This window comes from Parus major, unplaced genomic scaffold (genome assembly GCF_001522545.3).
Source record: "Parus major isolate Abel unplaced genomic scaffold, Parus_major1.1 Scaffold189, whole genome shotgun sequence".
NCBI classification, from domain to species: domain Eukaryota; kingdom Metazoa; phylum Chordata; class Aves; order Passeriformes; family Paridae; genus Parus; species Parus major.
In genome coordinates, this window is record NW_015379262.1 from 386,904 (window position 1) to 406,942 (window position 20,039).

At 45.4% G+C, this 20,039-nt stretch overlaps 1 long non-coding RNA gene across 1 annotated transcript in view; it reads left to right on the top strand.

Moving 5' to 3' along the window:
- LOC107198550 overlaps positions 1–15,033 on the top strand; it is a 108,875-nt gene extending 93,842 nt beyond the window's left edge. The window contains exons 6-7 of the long non-coding RNA XR_001519057.3: positions 9,805–9,903; positions 14,442–15,033. This is a non-coding gene — a long non-coding RNA (uncharacterized LOC107198550). The remainder of the gene's footprint in view (positions 1–9,804; positions 9,904–14,441) is intronic.
- Positions 15,034–20,039: the final 5,006 nt, after the last annotated feature.

Here is a 20,039-nt window from a genome sequence, read left to right on the forward strand (position 1 = left end):
CGGTGTTAAGTACTGCACTCAACTACTGATGTTATGTTTTAAGCACTTTGATAAATAGTTTTTAAAGGCTCCTACTTTGCTGTTTTTCTGGGATTGAGAATAGAAGCATCTGCTGCTTCACTTTATAAATGAAAGTGTAATTTTTGGTCTTAAGAAGCTACCTTTATCTCCTGTTAACGCTGATCTTGCTGAACTCTACGCATTAGGCTGTTAGCTCGATTTTTGTGTAGTAAAATACTACACAAATTTTTGTGTAGTAAAATACTATTTCTGTTAGTTCTTTCCAAAAATCAATGAGTTTTGTAGCATCTTTCATCTGCAGTTCTAACAAATGTTTATGAGTCAGGCACGACAGGTAAAGAATTCCTGCTTGCACAGCCATTCCTGAAATGATTCTGTGCTGGGTGCAGAGGGGATAAATGGTTGGTTGGTTGAATAGCAACAGGATTTCAGTGGCATTCCAGTGTTCGTTTTCTCTCCTGGGTGTTCCCTGGCCAGGGATGTAAAGTACAGGCAGGCCAAGTGAGGAAGAGCAGTGCCCAGTGATGACGTGATGTGCATCACTTTCAGAAAGATGATGTGGACAAGAATGAGCTGGGTTTTCGATGGGACCGAAACAACGTTCGGGTTCCCCGGCCGCTGTCGGGGCTGCTTCACGTCCCAGCCCGAGTGGCCCCAGCAGACAGAGAGGCGCTTTTCGGGTGTCTGCAGGACGAGGCTGTGCTCGAGCTGAGCCCTTCGGGGGTTCGGCATTTCAGGGGGCAGGGGGTGGGCAGTGCTGCAGGCGGGGGCCATCGGCAGCGACGTGGCAAGAGCCAGCATTCCCTGCCAGAGCAGAATGTGGTGGAATACAAGGGCTGGAGAGGCACCTCTGGGACAGGAGTGTCGCAGGAGGTAGGAGGGAAGGCGTGCAGGTGCACAAGGAGCAGAGGCAGGAGCCGGGAGCCAGGACAGGCTGGGAGGTGCCGGGAAGGAGGGGTGGGGTGTGGGAGGTCCTGGGGAACTCGCCGGGGCTGCCCGCTGGGGCAGAGTGGGACCGAGGACTGCAGCCGGTGACCGGAGGCACCAAGTGAAGCAGCGCGACGGGCACCGCCTGGCAATGGGAACCAGGAAGCAAAGGTGCCAGTAGCAATGAAAAATCAAGTGGCATCGCTCCAATAAGAATGTATTATAAATTGCAACTTTCTTTTTTTCCCTTTTATACAGTGAAATAAGAGGTGTTTTTGTTTTTCTGATAAAGCTCAATGCCACATACAGCTAGTGTGGAGTTATACACAGTAATGGAGATAAAAACCTGCAGTGGAGCTGTGTTTAGAACACGTGTTCCATGGTCTAGGCAGCAGTATTTGCACATAAGCACATCACAAAGAAATCTAAATGGCACTGGCAGAGGGTACTGTGCAAGATGTTGAGTGCCTAAAGACCCTCACTGGTATTTGTGAGCATATACTTCATTTTAAGAGCAGATCAAACCCACAGGTGTGATTGTTCCTGTACTTAAAATCAAACGTGTTTAAACGTTCAGCTGAATCAGGATGAGGGTGCTCAGCTTTTGCTGGCTCGAGGCTGGAAAGTTTTGATACAATAGTGAGAGGGATTTTCCCTGGGACATCTGTTTCAGCCTTTTAGCCCAATTTAAAAATGTTATCCAATACTACCATAACTTTCTTTATTAATTGAAAAGGATGGAGATATACCAGCTGTAGCCAAGCCAGCAGAGATTTGGGTGGCTAAGCAACAGAAAAGGCACCATATTGAGTGAGCCAAAATTCAGTCTCAAAGTCATTTACTCTAACCAGTGACAATACGTTTAGACTCTAGTGTTTCAATTTGATTGATGGTTTAATATCATATATAATCTTTTTAATGAAGGAACCCATTTAAATATGTTAACATTTGCACTAGTAGTCTCCCATGTACATAACTGCATTTAATCATTACTCTGATTGTTTTTATAGTTGTGTAATTTGCATCAGCAAAATAACTATGTCAGAGCTGTGTTATCTTAATGAAAGCTACGGTTACTTCTCTTTTGTACATGCTTCTTACTGCTCACATATAAAAGTGGCAGCAGTCCCAGTCCCAAGTATATTGCTAAATGTATAGTTATCACTATGTGTGCTGTCAATTAAGAAATAAAAAAAATTAATGAGCTTAGTGTCTTTTCTAATTCCGCTTTGTTTAAAGCCTCATTGTGATTCGTTATCATGTGAACTGAGTAATTTAATTTTAAGACTTTTAATGTTAAAATACATCATCATTAGTGATGTATCTGAAGATTTCACGGTCTTAATAATGGCGCTAAATCAAATTGGGAATCCCCTCTTAATCACGCAAGCTGCTCCATCTCGCAGCACTCTTTGGGGCTGGGGAAGTTTCCGTGGGCGCAGAGCGCGCTCGGCAGCCCCGGGCGGAGCACAAAGCGCGAGGTGTCGGCGCCGCAGGGCCCCGGGCGAGGCAGCTGCTCCGTGTCTGCTTTTGTTTATCCCTCGCTGGTTTGTGTAGCCTTTAGGCCAGCACATGAAACAATCGCTTCTACAGGGTCAGCTGCTGGTCAGAAGCAGAGCAAGAAAAGGCTTTGCCTTGAAACGCCTCAGCCATCATTTCGGTGCAGCTGGCACCTGCTACTGGTGCGCAGCGGGAGGGTGAGGGGTCAAAGAGGCAGTTGTTCTAAACTCAGTGATGGCTTAAAGGGACTTGTAGATTAATCTGCTTTATTAACTTCTGTATATTAGATAACTATTGCAGTGAATGACAGTCCGTCTTTCTGAATAAGTCCCTTCACCTCATTCTCTTTTAAATTGGCTTTTGAGTAATGAATATTAAATAGAATACATTTCAGGGTAATTAAGTGGAAACATTAGGATGATGTTGTTTTACAATCATATCTATAAGTTTCTTGTGTATTTATCTTGCAATGTTACCGTTCATTGTTTTTTGCTAGCAGAACAAAAAGCATAAATGTTTCAATTAAACAGGAGGAACTGGCTGTATTTCTCACTACACTCGTGTCTTTGTGCTGAAGAAATATTTTCAAAAAGCAAATAAGTTTAAGGAGAAGTATGAAAATGTTTTATTCCTTGTTTACTCCCTGCAATGTAATACTTTACTTGGAAATGTTCAATTTCTGCTGGCTGTGGTTCTGTTATGATAATAAACACTAAGAGGTGCTGGTTTGGGGAAGGTCAAAAAATACCACTGTTCCATAGAATCTAACTAGTGATATGAATAGCGCCAATAATTTTGTAAAGTTCACATTATAATTCAAAATCCAGTTAGAAGTAATGCTTGCAGTCTGGAAAGAAAGCAATATCTTTACAAAATGGATAGGGAAAGGTAACAATCCATTCTGTGATCTGCTACTGGCAGATTTGCCATGTGAGTGATGAAACTCTCTCTGCGAATGAAACCTTCTTCCATTTGGAAAAAAAAAAAGGAAATTTTAAATTCTAGAGTAGCAGTGGCTTACAGGGATGTTAATTGCTGCTTGGTCTGATGGCAGTGGCTGAGGTGATGCTGGTGTAGAGGTCCAGTGCTGGATCAGGCAGTTCCTGGCATTCTGACTGGGAGTCAGAGCAGAGACATGTGCAGGTGAAGGGGATGGTTTGTGCCCAGAACTCTGTAGTGACTGGCAGACACTAAATATATGTCCCACTTATCCTTGGCAGATGTCTGATTTTCAGGACTCTGGAACTGAACCTCAAAATCCACATTTTTCCTGGGCTAATGCTGGTTGGTTTTGTCTGTGATCCTGAGAGATACTTGTGTGCTCAAGGTGTGTTCTGAAATCATGGCATCCAGCTGGGTTCTCCTCTTTTGGTGATTACTTGTTTGGAGTTTTTTACTGAGAATTGAGATTCTTGTGTATTTGCACATCTCTGGGAAACTTCACAGCTTTAAAATAAAACACGTTTTAAAAAAACCAAAACAATGTCACAATGGACTGATGAGATTTGGGAATGCTGTTACTTTCTCTCAGCCTAGCCCAGCATTGCCTAGGTAAGCTGAGTTTAACTTGAGCAAATCCTGCCAGTGCTTTGCTGGGCACATCAGATGAGAGGTTTGAGTGCCTGGAAGAGCACCACACACAAAGGGCTGCAGCAGCATGGGATTTGACCTTTCAGCAGAACCATGTTTCTGAATTCATAAGTTGTTTTCTTTTTTAAAAAAAAGAAATAGAAAAAAATTAAAAATTAAGTGTGTGAAACCATTCTTTAAAATCTTTTTAGCGTGACAAGTAAAGTAATCTTCCATTACTTAAAAGTCCATCTGCAGAAATTCAGGCAGAATGTTAGAGAGATGCAATATCTATTGAAATGCTGAGTGTCAAGCTGCCAGGGTAATGTATTTAGTATGAAATATAATATTCAGTGCATTTTGTTTTGATGACTGCATGAAATAGCCGTGTGCTCTTAGCCTTTGTTGTTGTTGTTGTGAAAGATGATATTCACTGCCAAGTGTTGGTGGCTGCTCAGGACACAGGAGCAATCTGCTTATTACCAGCTTTATCATCTGTCTTTGTGTTTATTTGCAAAAGCTTTGGTTACAGTTCAGTTCATCAGGATAACAAAAACACTTTTAATTGTTCCACAGAAGAAATTAGAATCAATTTATGAACAGTTTGAAAAGAGAAGAGGCTTGCAATCTGTTAGTCAATGGGTAATTAATACTCGTTTTAGGCTTTTTAAGTTGTGTGCTGGTCCAGAGCTCTGCTCAAGCCAGCAGAGGGGTGGCTGTGCCCTCCAGACCACCCTGGCACAGTGGTCACAGCCAAGCTGCTGCCTTTCTCCCACTCTCATTTCCTTCAGGGGGTGCTTTAAAGCCCATCCTGCCTCTTGTTCCTGCTAATCATCTTTGTATCAGTTAATGTGGGTAAAATAATTACCCTGGTTCTAATTGTCTCTGGTTATTGTTGCTGTGTGGGGGAGGCCTCTGGCTCTGCTCCTGCCAGGTGTCCACGGGGCTGAGCCCAGCCTAAGCCTGCTCTGAGCCCAGCCTGAGCCTGCTCTGAGCCCAGCCTGAGCCTGCTCTGAGCCCAGCCTGAGCCTGCTCTGAGCCCAGCCTGAGCCTGCTCTGAGCCCAACCTGAGCCTCCTCTGAGCCCAGCCTGAGCCTGCTCTGAGCCCTTAATGGAAGCTATTGGTGGAGGTGAAATTGATGTTCTCTCCTCCCAAAAGGATTAAATAATGTGTAGCTGATCACTGGGGTAGAGATGCCTGTAGGAGACCCCAGCTTCATCCTGTGTCACCTCTCAGACCAGAGTGCTCGCTGCACAGGACACAGAGAGGCTCTCCCTGTGGGGACTGTGAAAGGTGCTTCTCAGAGATGAGCCTGTGTTAGAAATCCCTGAACCTGTCTGCTTCTTCACATGCTGCTAAAAGCAGAGAGGAATGGGTATTTGTTTTTTGGTGAGGTTTTTACAGAGCTCAGCCTTCTGGTATATCAGACCAGAAGTTTGTGTTACAAATTATGGCAGGTTGTGCATTCCACAGGTCCCAGTTAATCAGAGTTCTGTCATTTTTAAAAAGAGCTGCAGCATCATACAGTTACAGCCACTTGTTTAGAAATGGCTGAATCTTAAATAAGCAGCTTAGATTAATATAAAATGACAGTCTAGTAGCTGTAACTTAAAATCTCTGCATGCTACCAGTTAAAAAATGCAGATTAAGGATTGATGTCACAATCTTAAATTATTCCAGCCTGAGGTGGAATAACTTGCTGTCTAACAGGGAGCACAGATGGATAGGCAGGAAGAAGCTGTGCAGATACACGCGTTTGTAAACATCTGTCAGCTACAGCAGATACCCAAATACAAAATCCTGCACTTCAGGCAGCACATGAGCATGTGACATTCAACAGAGGGTTTACATGAAATTCAGCACAGACAGGAGCAAGTCAACACACCCTGGAAGGTAATAATTAATGAAACATATCCCCTCCTCCCTGAAGAAGGAGGAGGGATTTCGTTCATCAGGCGTTGTCAGTACGGCTGCTGTTAACTGTTCTGCTCCCAGAATTTGATGGAGCCAACTCTTAGACCAAGCAAAATTGCTCCACCCTGTGAGACTGAGTGCTTTCCTGTGGGGGAGTCTACAGTGGCCAGCTGGCATCACTTCTGCAGCTCTGCTTGGTGTCAGCCTGCCCAGGAGCATGGTCTCCCCTGGCAGAGATGGACCCAGTTCTGACAGATGAGGCTGGATGTGTGATAGTCCTTTTTGGAAAACATTCATATGCAGCTGCAATTCGAAAATAACATTATTCTGTCATGTAGGAATGGAGTCTCAGAGGAAAGATCCTACAATAACTGGGGTAGGGCAGAGCTGTGCTGTGAGCAGCTCATGTGCAGGCTGTAGCTGCTGCCCTTGTCCAGCTGTGCTGTGGTGACTCCCTGGCACAGCACAAACCTCAGCCTTGTAACCCTGTCAGTGGCTGGAAGGCAGCTCACTGCTGTCTAAGGGTAGGGAACTGGGAGAGGAAGCTTTGGAAAGACCTCTTTGCACTCCTGCTCTGGGTTATTGTGCTATGAACGTTAAGAACCAGAAGACCACAATGACTCTGGTGCAGCGGCTGAACCTGTCCTGAGGGTGTTCTTCTGAGGGTGTACTTGTGCTTCTCTTTATATACAAAAACAGCTTTGACCTAAGTCCACACACTCTTATTTTAGGACTATTTCTGCTGGCTCATGACTTGGACCTGCTTCAAGTGAATTCCCACACTCAGCCCTTTGGCCAGTCCTGAGATGTGCTGGGAAATGCAGAGCTCCACATTCCCTGTAGCTGCTCCTTTTTCACATCACCCTTTTGGACACCGGGGGAATGGCAGTCTCCCAGCAGGACACAACACTAATGGGAATCACACTAATGTGTGAGAGACACACTTGGAGAATATTTCAGTCCGTCAGCTTCTGGCATGCTCTAGTTCATGGTGTGCAGTGTGTCTCCCAGATGCCTTGTCCTGGTTGGGCTTTTCCTCAGCCATTTTCACTCAATTCTCATAAAAGCAAGGAAAAAAGGGCAGTGCCTGTTGAACTGTTGCAAACAGAGTACAGGATTGGATCCCTCACAGGTTTTAGCTTCAACTATTGAATCCTGAAATTTTAGTTACTAATGTTTATTTAAATGTATATACTGGAGGGTGAAATGCTACATGCTCTGAACAGGATCTGCAGGAATCTGCTCTGAGGGCAGCGTGGAAGGCGTTGGGAAGGGCTCTGGATCCATTGCCTGGGCTCATGCACTGCCTGCATTTCCTTCCTGATGCCTCTTCTGCCTCTCCCTCCCTCCTCCCACAACTCCTCACTTCTTCATGTCATGCAAACTGGCAGCAGGATGGGAGGGAGCTGGGAAGGGAAAAGGAAGGAAATAGGAAAGCCAGAAGGGAAGGAAGCTGCAGTGTCACCAGCCTTCCATGATGCTCTGGACAGCTTGATAACATTCTGTCCTGGACTAAAGTGCTTTCATCATGCAGGGGGAAAGGCACATGGTTCTTAAACTCTTATATATTACAAAGCTCAGCTGATGTGCTGTTTCTGACAGTTAAATATTTTTAGTTCAGGAATAATGGGCTGATTCTTGCTTTCAAGGTAACTAAAGGCTTTAGTTTTTGTATTTCATCTGGAAATTTTAGCTTTGAACATGGAAAATATGGATATGAAAGTCAAACTTTCTAGTAAAATGAATATTTTAAAACAGCAGATTAAAATTTATAGTATTTAATAATCCTGGAGTATTTAAATCTTCCTAGTGTTATTAGTAAATGATGATCCGTTTACTGATATAGGAAGAATTGATGATGAAAGAGCTAAGAATTCCAAAGTACATTTAAATTAGTAATCACAGCTCTTAAATTAAGAGCAGACTTTCTGAAGGTGGAGTTTTAAAAAGATACCAAATTTTATATTCTAAACAACGAAAAAAAAAGTGAATTTTTCAGATCTGAATGGAAACAATGAGTGCTACTAGCAGACAAGTATTTTGTTAAAATCTGTGCATTTCCTGAGCCTTCTAAATCCTTTGTAAAGGAATACTCATACTGCTTTCTCTGGTGTTAATGTAATGTTCTTTTTGCTAGAATGTGATTTGTTGCAGCATAATAAAAGATCCATCCCAGCATTTGGGAAAGAGAAGAAAGTTACAGAACTGGCAGTGATGCAAATGTTCTGCTGATAACCTGGCACAGCAAAGCAGCCTTTGCAATGGGAGGGCAGCTTCTCTTCCAGCTTCCTTGATTTACAGCTTTAAAAATGCTTCTGTCCTAAAGCTGCCTTTGTTACAAGCTATGAAGATGAAAACCTAGTGAGGAATGAATTGTAAGAAGTCATAATTATTCTTATATATATAATTATTCTTACATAATAATTCTACAATTATTTGGAAAACAAGCCCCTACTGGTGCTTGTGCAGAGGTTTGGAATGGTTTGCTCTGGTTCCAAAGCAGCATGGAACAGTTTTTGTGTTGTGAGTAATGGGGACACCCTTTGTGTGATACATAACTGGGAAGTCAAGTGAAGAACTGGCCTTTCCCACGCCAGACCATGTGTTCCTAACCTGGATGCTGAAATGATTTGTGGATCTCTGTGTTCCAGGTGATTTGTAGTGCTCGGATTCATCTTTTTCATTTAGTGAAACATGCTGTTTGACTTCGCCTTGGCCAGTTATTACAGGCTAGTTTGCAGTGTGGCAGCTCTCCAGAGACCCTGCTCACAGCTACTCATTGGCCTAGAAGAAAGGATTTAATGATTTTCTACTTCCTCTGTGTTTGGTTTTAGGGTGTAGATATTTTATAAATGTGAAGTCAAACTATTTACTGGTGACATTTTACGAATTTTCTCTGTTTAATCTCTAAGTAATGTTTTTAGGTTTGCATATGTTGTGGCCTTTGGCATTTGGGACTGAAGTACCTCCAGGATATCTCAGAGCATTTTATCTTTAAAAGGATTCCATCGCTATTTTGTAATTTCTTTGTACAAGAATGGCGCCTATCCCTAAAATAAGTCTTACCCTTCCCAGATAGACATGCCAGAGGTACAGGAGTAGAGCTGAACAAGCAGAGGGCTCAGAGTCACAGCTTTGTGGGGCCCTGGGGCTGTGCCAGCCAACGGGCAAAGCAAATTGTCCAGCTTCTGCTTAGGTGCCAACAGAACCCAAGTGTGTGAGCTGCTAGATCTCAGAGCTTTATGGAGCTGAGAAGTGCCTGTATCCCTGCTCTAGAGCTCTGCAAAGCAAGGCACAGCAACAACTGAAAGGTCTCAGCTCTGAGGCTGTGTTCATAACAGTGCTGGAAATGGTACAGGTTTAAAGACCTCTTGCTGTAATCACAATTGCCTTGCTTGAAATAGGGGGTGTTCCCCTCCAGTCCTGGCAGTGCCATACACAGAGAAAGGTGGATGTGAGAAAACCAGAATCTTGAAGATCAGCCTGGGTTTCATCTCAGACTTGTACAGATTGCTGGGCACACGTTGCTCTCTGCAAACAGAGTGACAACGGGGGAAATCCCTGAGGGAACTTCAAGGCCCGTACCTCAGATTATCTCTGCTCTAAATGTCAGTTCATATTTCAGGTTTTATTCAACTTTGGCTTTAGAGCTGAGCTTTGGCATCAATTTTTTTAAAAGTTTCTTCACCTGGTAGTTTTGTCTATGGAAATATTTGTTTGGAAGAAGGACTTTTGTAATACCATGTTCATGTAGGAAACATCAGTGATTCCAGCAGAGTTAGTAAAGTTTTCATGCATTTTTCCTTCTCAGCACACCACACAGCTTAACAACAGCATCCATATTCATGCAAACTGTCTGCATCTTCTTTCAGGTGATGTCAGCTCTCATGAGCACCGTAATCTTGGGAGACTGAAGAAACCAATGGTCTGTGTCAGGACTGCTGCTTGGACCTACACTTCTTAATGAGAAAGTGAGTGTTTAGCAAATTCCACCAGATTCATCCTTCACATGCAAAATAGTAAAAATAATTACTTCACACAGAACAGAGCTTCCTGCTGCCCTTCCAACTGCCCATCTCTGTCCCTGGGCCCTTGCTCCATTATGCTCATGTTAGGAATGAAGAGTGGATTGCAGCTCACACACTCTCTAGGTGTCTTACAGATGGTTCACAGAGGTTGAGTGGATCCATTTTGATGAAAAATCCTCTCGAAATTTTACCCCAACTTTTACAGCAAACCTCAGATCAAGCAAAGATATAATTAACCTTTTTCTAATAGAGTTTGTTTTCACATTTCCAGAATTAAGCAGGAGTAGAAATTGTGCAAGCTTATCAGGCTTTTAGACAGTAAGAAGAAACAGCAACACTATGAAAATCACATCAGAAAAATTGCTTCCTAGAAAAACAGTTAACCAATTTCTTCTTCTGAATGGTTTCTCAAGAAAAACTGGCTTTGGGGGTATTATCTGCTCACACTTAACTACTGGCTTAATTACAATTTGGGTAGTGTGCATCTGTGGCAGACTCTGTAAACCAGGAAATATGCTGCAATTTGCCCCCTCAGTAAAAATCTGAAGCTGTGAATTTGGATATGCCCATCATGTTTCCCTGGTGACTTGATAGAGATGCTGTTGTCTGGGGTGGGAGCCCTCTGAGGGAATGCCTGTGCCTTGATCCAAACGTGTGCATTTTCTGTGTGCCGAGGCGTTGCTCCCAAGAATATTGACCTGTTGTCTGTGCCTTTCTGCAGAGCTGGCTCTAACTTTATTCTGAATTGCTTTATCTCCTGGGCAGTCACAAGCCTCAGTGTATTACTGCTTTGGAGAATGAATTGTCTATACAATAAGAGGGCGCTGGAAAAAAATCAGACACTAAGATTAGCAGCAACCGCATACATTAAAATTCAAACTGAAATCCCAGCCATGGAAGGAAACTAATAGAAGAAGAAAATATATCAAGGAGAGAAGCGCTGTCTCATCATTCACCTGTGCTGAAGGATCCAATTTTAGCCATATCCAACAGCACTGTCATTCATCTTCTTGGTGTGTTATTGTGATTTAAATCCAAGCTCTATAAGAGAGAGCAGTTCTTTTAAAATGATTGAGAGGGAATAAGGGTAAATTCAGTGTTTAGGAAAACTTTATGACATCACAATATTATACTTTACAGATGGAAGCAATATTTCCTACTTTGGAAGGAAAACTAATCATTTTCTATCTGCTCTGAGTCACTGCATCATTATAAAAGTGGGATATAAGTAGTTTTGTGCATTCCCAATCTTGTTCAAGACGACACTTTTGTTTATATAATGCTTCTGATTTATAGCGCTTAAGGATTAGCCTGACTACATATTAATTATATGGTTTTGATGCTTCAATATAAGAAGAAATTAAATATTTCACTTGAAGATAGAAACATGGAGCTGTAAATCATAAGGAATAAATTTGTGGCTGTCAGAATATTCTTTTTACTAAAATTAGACTAGTTCTAATGATTATGTGTTTTGCTTAGCAGACATGGATATGTATAAGCACCTTCACTTATGAACAAGTCTTATATTTCTTTTGGAAGGGTGAAGAACAGGAAATAGGATTTGCAATATTTGTATTGCCCCTTTTGCCTCAAGGTTATTTATTTCACGTTGAGGAAAAGTAGGACACGTACTTACACATAACTGTTAAAGTCATCTTTCCTTGCTCATTCCAGTGCACTGCTGATTTATTTATTGGGAATGGGTTCCTTTATTTCAGGTGGGGTCTCTGTCTCGACAGTTCCTGGGAAAATCAAGTATGCAGTTACTGGCTTTTACTGCTTGTTCCATTCTTCTTTCATTTTAATGAGATCTTCTTTGCCCAAAACTGATTTCAATGGGAAGGCATCATGTTTACTCGGGGACTTGGAAAAATTTGGATTGATAAGTGCATGCACCAATCAGGTTGGTTATCCCAGCATGGGACTCATGCTCACAGTCCACCCTAAACCAGCACTACTCTCTTGAGACAGCAGGAGCTCAGTGTGGACTGGGATGTTCAGAACCCCCAGGGCTCAGAACAGCTCCACGGTGCTGGTACAGGGATGCCATGGGGTGCTGTGAGCAGGATGGGAGTGCAGAGATGTTATTCTTTGCTGTTGCTTGGGGATCCTGATAATGCTTCCTATTGTGGGGTTGAATGAAGTTCTTAGAATGTTTTTTTTCTAAAAATAACTTGTGGACACTGATCAAGGTCTCAGGGTTGCAGCCTCCTCTAGCCTGGACTCTGTGTTGGTCACTGCTTGGGGTTTGGGGTTCGGTGCAGGCAGGTCCTGGATCCTCCACACCTGCTCCCAGGGGATGTTCAGAGTGCTTTGAGTGTTTCAGGAGCCAGCTGTGATCAGCTGCTGCCTCTACTCCCAGTGCTGCTGCAGGGGCAGCAAAGATGGTGACACAGGATGTTACTGGTGTGAGGAACTCTGCCGGGGGCACGGAATTTGTCAAGGAGACATTAAAGCAAAAAGTTCCTCCAAGACTGTGGAGTTGTCAGGGCTTAGCCTCAGTGTTTTGGTTTTATTACATTTTCTTTCACTATCCCATATTTTTGCCTATGTACAGGGCAATTGTAATTTTGATGGTAATGATGTGTGCTTAATTTGGGGTTTGTTTATGATTTAAACAGGTTTAAAACTTTTAAAGGTTTTTAAAAATTCTGGCAAACAAATCCCAGACTTTTGTGTATTCTGACACTCTGTGTGACAGCTTACAGGTTACATTAACTTCAAAAGCCTACTAAATTTTGCGTACTTAAAGTTGATTCTCAGCCTACCTTTAACACATTCTCTTGATATACACCTGAAATGTGTGGAATACAGGCAATATTCCTCTGGAGTGCAATATCAGACTGCTCAGGAACCTTGCCAGGTATGTGGGCACAGGTTCATCAGAATGGTTCATTCTGCTCTGAATAATTGTCTGTCTAAGTGCTTATCTCAGGGATGTGCTGATGCCCAAGGCCATGAGGCTGTGACTGACAGAGCCAATGTAATAAAGGCTGAACAGGGTTATTTGACTTGCTTGGCTGTAGTAGCAGGGTGATGGGCAGCACTACAGTCCCCTCCTGTTCCTTATTTCTAAGCTAAAACAACGTTCTTGTGAGGTGCTTTAAGTGGCCTATAGCTGTGCCAGAATATGATGGGAATAGCAATATGGGAAGTGGTGCAGATGACTGAGCTTCTCAAGAGCCCACAGCAGAGAGCCCAAACTGGGCCCACACTGAAAAGGCTTGAAAAGTAGTGGAGGATGCTGCTGCCCCCTCTCTGGGCTGCGTTGGAACTGGTTAGGGACCAACACTCACTGCTGGTCCCACTCCACCCCAGCCCTGGGGACTGTCAGTTTTTCTGCCAAGCAGGAGCCTCCTTTTAGCTGCAAATGTTTAAAATTGAGCAGAAATCAATTTCCATTAGTAAGGAAATAAGCACAAACATTAAAAAATATGAATAAAGAATAAATTGCTAATTGCATCCTGTAGCTCCACACAAGCCCCAGCTCACCACACTGCTGCCAGCCATCCCTGTACAGAGGAGGTAGGCAGGATTACTGCCCCTGGTCTAGCAAAGAGACCTTTGCTGAGATCCCATCAGTTTGCAGGCACTGTCCCCACGGTCCCGTGCAGGAAGGAGCCCTCAGGAGCTGTTTGGGGCAGACTTTATTGGCTTGGCTGTTGTGAGCCAGCAAAGCCCAACACAACCACAGCAAAGAGCGGAGAGGCAACAGGCAAAGAACATTTGAAAAACTCTAAATGTGGACTGCAGACACATCTGGTACTTTAAATTGTTTCTGTGTGGGTTTGGGATTGTTTTGGCATTTGGGTTTTTTTAAAAATAGAATCACAGAATGGTTTGGGTTGGAAGGGACCTTAAAGATCATCCAGTTCCAGCCCCGTTGCCATGGCAGGGACACCTTCCACTAGACCAAGTGCACAGATGAGCTGTGACAAAAGGCACTGAGCTGCTGGCTCCAGGTGAGGACTCGGTGTCTGGGCTGTGTGCAGGCTCTGTGGCTGTCCCTCAGTCCCAGCTCTGAGGTCTCACCCAGATTTCACGTCCTACCCCTGCAGGTGGTGAGCTGCTGGGGGGTTTGTGTGTTTGTGCTGTGCCAGATGGGTCTGGTTGTGCCTCCCACCACGCTGGGCTGGACTCTGACCCCTGTCGTGAGGGGGGAAGCTGGGGCTGGCCTCTGTGGCACATCCCTTTGCTGGAGGCTGGGGAAGAAGGACATTTCTGAGTCACGTGAGCTGGGAAAGCTTCTGGTGGCAGTCATTTCACTGCTGACTCTCAAATGTTTCACACCCTGCTAGGGCCAGACTTCCATGCTATAGAACTGGCTTTTGAGGGCACCTGGTGGTCCTGTTGATGAATCTTCCTCTTGTTTTCCCTCAATTTAATACACATTATATTTATTATTTTTACCATCTCTTGCAATGCATGTCCCACTGTCAGGTCTCCTTTAATCACATGTTTGGTATTTGCTTTTCCAGGTCACTCAGAACATGCTGGAGAGATGTGGCCAAAGCTCTGCACTGCAAGGGGACCTCCAATCCCAAGGGCGTGGATATGATTGGGCAAGGACTTTGGGAACAAAGCACTGATGGATAAACCATCTCAGAAAGTGCTGGGACCTTGTTATATTGTTAGAGAAAAAGTTTAACCTTGTGAAAGCTATTTTAAAAGATATTTTCTTTATTTTTATATCTCTAGCCTAAATGTAAGGATTTATAATTGTGAAAACAATGGAAAATCAGCCTTAGTTTGAAGAATGCTTTCAGCTTTTCTTATCAAAATTTATAATCCTGTTTTAGCTTTATAAAACAGGGTAAAAACAGTGTATAACCAAAGAACAAAAGGATATGCATTCCTTCTGAATTGGTGTCAGTTAATGATTCTCAGTTCTGTACACAATAGTAATAATATGTCATCATTCAAACCTGCAGGATCACTCTTGAGGACATATTTGTTTGAAAATGAGATGAAAGCCAGTACTTTTTTAACTAATAAAATTATTATTTTGCTACAAAATGTTCCATATTTCTTTGCAGCATGGGTGGTTAATGACAATGAGGACCACAAAGAAGACTGAAAATGAGCATTTTAGGCTATAAGTATAGCAGGAAAATAGAATGTAGCACAGAGTGAACTAAAAGATGATGGAGCAAGACTTAGTGAAGTGCTGATGATGTTATTTCACAAATACCCATTTTCCAAGTCTTTAGAAACTGGCAAAAAAAAAAAAGAACCACAGAAGAAAATGAAAGTATTAAAGCCTTTTTTCAAAGAACAAAGTTTATCCAAAACTGCAGAAAAAAGGGAATTGCACTGGGGAGCAGTGGGTGTCCTGTGCTGGGTGTGAGGGGCTCTACTGTCTGGGGAGATGCAAAATTAATTGAAGGAAGACCTAACAAATATCAGAACTGCTTAAGCAATACTTCCATTTATTATGTGGAAAAGCTATTATGTGCAATTACAAACTTGCTTTGGGATTGAGTTGTGGTTTTCCATTATTTACCCAAGGAAAAATATTTCACGTTTGTCATGTTTGCTGACATTTGTGAATTCAATAACATTTCACCACTGCTTAGATAAGAATGAGAATTGTTAATTGTGGCCAACAGGGAGAGAAAAATCATACCTGTATTTCTTACAGGGCTTTTCCAGTCTTCTTTGCAATTGTTACTTTTCTGCACATTTTCAAAGGGCAGGCAGTACAGCTGGAAGGAAGGTGCTTTGTCAGTTTACTTTTCACATTTGAGCTCAGCTCAAGAAAGGATTTCAGCTAAAGGAAATCAGCTGCAGGAATGCTGAGTGCCTGAGGAGTAACCCATGGGGGTAAAGTGATCCTTGGACGCTGCAGAAATCCATGGAGATTAAAATCCATGGAAATTGCAGCAAGCCATGGAAGCTACAGAAATCCATGGAGGTTACAGTAATCTGTGGAAGTTACAGTCATCCATGGAGGCTACAAAAATCCATGGCAGAGAAATCTGTGGAAATTACAGTAATCCATGGAGTTTATGGAAATCCATGAAAGTTACAGTAATCTGTGGAAGTTACAGTAATCCATGGAATTTACAGTAATCCCTGGAGGCTACAGAAATCCAGGAGCACATGTAATGCTTTATGTATTTTTTGAAAGACATAATTACCTTAAGGTCTTTGGAATTTTTTTCCTCTTTAAAAAAGGTGAAAACAATGGAATGGGAAATGTCAAAGGGAGATGCCACTCAGAACCCAAGCAATTTCCTCACAAGGAACCAACGTGAGCCTGTCTGGTGATGCAAAGAGTTGGGGACTGTAAAATAGGGCTGGTTCTCCCCCAGGTGTGTTTCAAGTCCTGGGAGAGCAAAGCACGGCGTACTGGGGTTCAGGTGAGCGTCCATCCCTGTGTGAGCCCGGACAAATCCCCAGGGCTGGGCTCTGCTTGCTGGGACAGGCACAGACAGCACGGGGCTGAGCACAGTTTGAATGCAAAGGAGGCTGTGAAGAGCTCAGCCCCAGCATATGCACACCTTACAGAGCAATTCCTCCACTTCGTTAATGTTTTATTGCACAACGAGTTTGTGATGACAGCAAACCTCTCAAACTGTGGCGGGATAACGCGCTTCCTCACCATATTAAAAAATAATGCTGCTGTAGGTTTTATGTACCGGGGTGTAGACTGCTGTTAAGAGGCACTGCTTTGACAAAATTCTTTTTGAGGTTTACAGAAAGCATAATAAAATATGTAAGTTACATTTCTACAAACAAAAGCTATAACATAAGTTATTTATAAGCACGAGATACAGACGGTATCACAATAAATAAACCTTAATGGATACCTGTGGCATCCATCCTAATGTAATTTGCCCAGCAAAAGTCATATTTAGTATAAAAACCTGGCAGCAGCTGCATGTTAGTATTTAAAATAAGAATGGGAGAGGGAAGGAAGCGGCTGCTTCCCCAGGCTTACCCCCAGCCTGCGGTACCTCCTGCCTTCCCCTTCACCTGAGCTGGCGCTGCTGCTCCCCGAAACCAGATGTCTCTGCCTCTTTCAGGGCTTGTTCACAATACTAGGATGTTCCCTGTCAGCTTCACTACAGCCTGATTTTATTAAAGGTGGCAGAAAGAAATGGAGCCCCATCTGCCTGTCATTCTCTGTGCTCTCTGCCCTCTCAGGGGCAGCTCCTTCCCCAGTACCTCCCTCATACCCTCTCCCTCTCATCTACTCTCAGTCATTTGTGGAAAAATGCATAGATTCTGAACTGAAATAAAGTTTTGGCTTTTTAAATATCACAGTTAAGGTTACCAACCCCACAAAGATGTGTTTTGGAACAGGAATTGAAACCACCAAGGCATGTTCATTTGTTAGAAGCTTCAGAACCTTCAGAACAATTAGCATTGGCTCTCTGAGTGAGGTTTAACTGCTTGCACCCACTGGGACATGGAGGACAGGGTTTTACTGGAGCCTGTGTGTGTGGACCCTTGGGCAGGGTCCATGGGGCAGGTGTCCTGATCTCCTCCATGTCGGGGTATAGGAAGTATCCCTTGTTCTGATGGGGGAACGGCTGCTGAGGACAGAGCTCCACCACCCTGCCCTCACCTCCACCTTCATGGGGTGAAGGGAGGCAGGAGGGGCACAGCCCTCCACACCCAAAGGAAGGGGCAGAGGGGAATGACCTTTGGCTCTGCAACACCAGAGCTTTTCTCTCAGGAAGAAAGCAGCTGATTTAACCCTTGTGGGCTGACAAAAACAAAAGGGTTTTTTGTCAGCTCTGCTGAGCACCAGGAGCTGAGTGCCTGAGCCCAGTGCTGCCCCATGAGAGCACAGCCACGGGCTGGCACCCAGGGTCCTGCTCCATCACTGGCATGGTGCAGCCAGGCCTCTGCTCTGTTCTGGGCCTGTTGGCTACGGTGGTCCCCACCCAGGGGGGCTCATCACTGGCCAGGAGGACCCACAGGGTGTCATTTAGCCCTGCAGAAAGCTAAGTGTGTCAGAACCACATCTTCCTTTGGTGCACAAACCTCAGCCCTTGCCTGCCAGTGCCCTCCACAGCTGGGCACAGCTGGCTACAGGCAGAGCTCAGGCAGCAGGTAATCTGCTTCTGGCTGTCCTGCCTACTTCCCCTGCCCAAACCAGGACACAGATCACACACGTCCCTCTTCAGCCTGAACATCACCCACCAGCTCCACAGGAATGCTGCTGCCAGGACTACAGCTGAAAAGCATTGTGTGTTCTCTGTCATGCTGAATTCTGTAAGTTGTGTAAGCACTCCAAACCATGTTGGGTTTACACAGCAATACCCATCCAGAAAAGGCTGTGGAGAACAGGACTGGCCATGGCCAGCCTGAGACCCACTGCCAAAGACAGAAGCTGCAGCAGGGACTCTGGAGCTACAGTAGGAACATCTCAGCATCTGCTGCTCCTTCCTGGTGCAGGGGGTTACTAGCAGTGCTCTTCATGCTCCAGTAAGAACATTTTAAAAGCTGAATGGTGGCATGGGCCACTATCATGCATATGGGAGGTGCTGCAAGGGTGCTGAGAGGATATGGTGCTGCAAGGGCACTCTCCCTCCAGGGCCTTCCCTGTTTTGATCCTGAGGACATTCCTGGTGCCAAGGAATGCCTGTGCACACCATTGCCAAACCCAGTGGCCATGGCAGGCTACAGCACATCCCCTTCACGTCACCTCCATGGTAGCCATGCCTGGGACCACCTCTGGGTTTCAGGCATGAGTGATAGAGACAGCTGCCACATCTCTGTCCCCAGTCACTCCTAGTGACACACTGGACAGAGGACTCTTCTGCCCAGTGGTGCCAGGGAGGTGGTCACTCCTCTTTCACTTTTCACCCTGCTTAGCTCTGTCCCCCCATACCTTTGCAGGTGCCTGGGAGCAGAGCTCTCCAATCACAGTCAGTCCCTGGACCCAGGCATCCTGGCAGAGCTGGCGCGGCCACGTTCACTGACAGGCCCAGGGAGCTGTGCCCCAGCGTGGCAGGGCTGCATTGTGTTCCTCTGCCAGCATCACCCACTTGGCTCCACATCTCAGCTAATACTTGTGCAGTATTAGAAGTAGAATTTCACAGGGAATGACAGCAGCCTTCCCACATACCTCCAGAATTCTCTCATCTCAATGCCCACCTGCCTGCATGGCTCTGGTGAGCACCAGCTGGTTCTGTCCAGCACCGTCCCTCTGGTTCTGTCCAGCACTGTCACCCTGGTTCTGTCCAGCACTGTCACCCTGGTGATGTCTGGCACTGTCCCCCTGGAGCTGCCTGTGGGCTGAGTTAGAGGCACCTGCAGCTGTGTGCCCGTGGCTGGCACTCCCAGGCTGGGCTCCTGGCGTGCCCTGTCTTACTGTGCCATGGTAGGCAAAGGCCGTGGGCTGTGCTGTGCTATTCTGTGCCACTCCATGCAGAGGCCATGCCATGCTGTACCAGGGCCAGGCCATGCCGTGCCATGCTTTGCTATGCCATGCCTGGGGCCTGGCCAGAGCCCAGTAGGGCGCGGTGTCTCTTCTCTCTCTCTGCGATGGGAAACTGCCTGGCTGCTGGTGGCCCGTGCCTGCCCGGGGCTCCCACTGCCTCCCTGCTCCCGGTGGAGTCAGCCCCGAGCCGGATCCGTCTCCCCGATGCGGTGCAGGGTACCCGGGTTTGGCACCACTTCGCAGGTCCCCGGCTGGCCCCAGGCACTGCCGGGGGTCGCAGCACCGGCCCGGCCCGGAGGGGCCAGGGCTCGCTGTCGGGGCTGCAGATCCGCTCGGGAGGGGAGCCCGGCACTGAGCCACTGAGTCCGGGACCGGGCAAAGCACAAGAGGACCTTCGGTTAGAAAGAGCCGCCAGGCTGTGCGGGACCGTGCAGGGCCGTGCGGAGCTGTGCGGGGCTGTGCGGGGCTGTGCGGGGCTGTGCTGGGCTCTGTGCGGGGCTGTGCGGGGCTGTGTGGGGCTGTGCAGGGCTGTGCAGGGTTGTGCTGGGCTGTACAGAGCTGTGCGGGGCTGTGCGGGGCTGTGCGGGGCTGTACAGGAGCTGTGCTGGGCTGTGCAGGGCTGTGCGGGGCTCTGTGCGAGGCTGTGCAGGGTTGTGCGGGGCTCTGTGTGGGGCTGTGC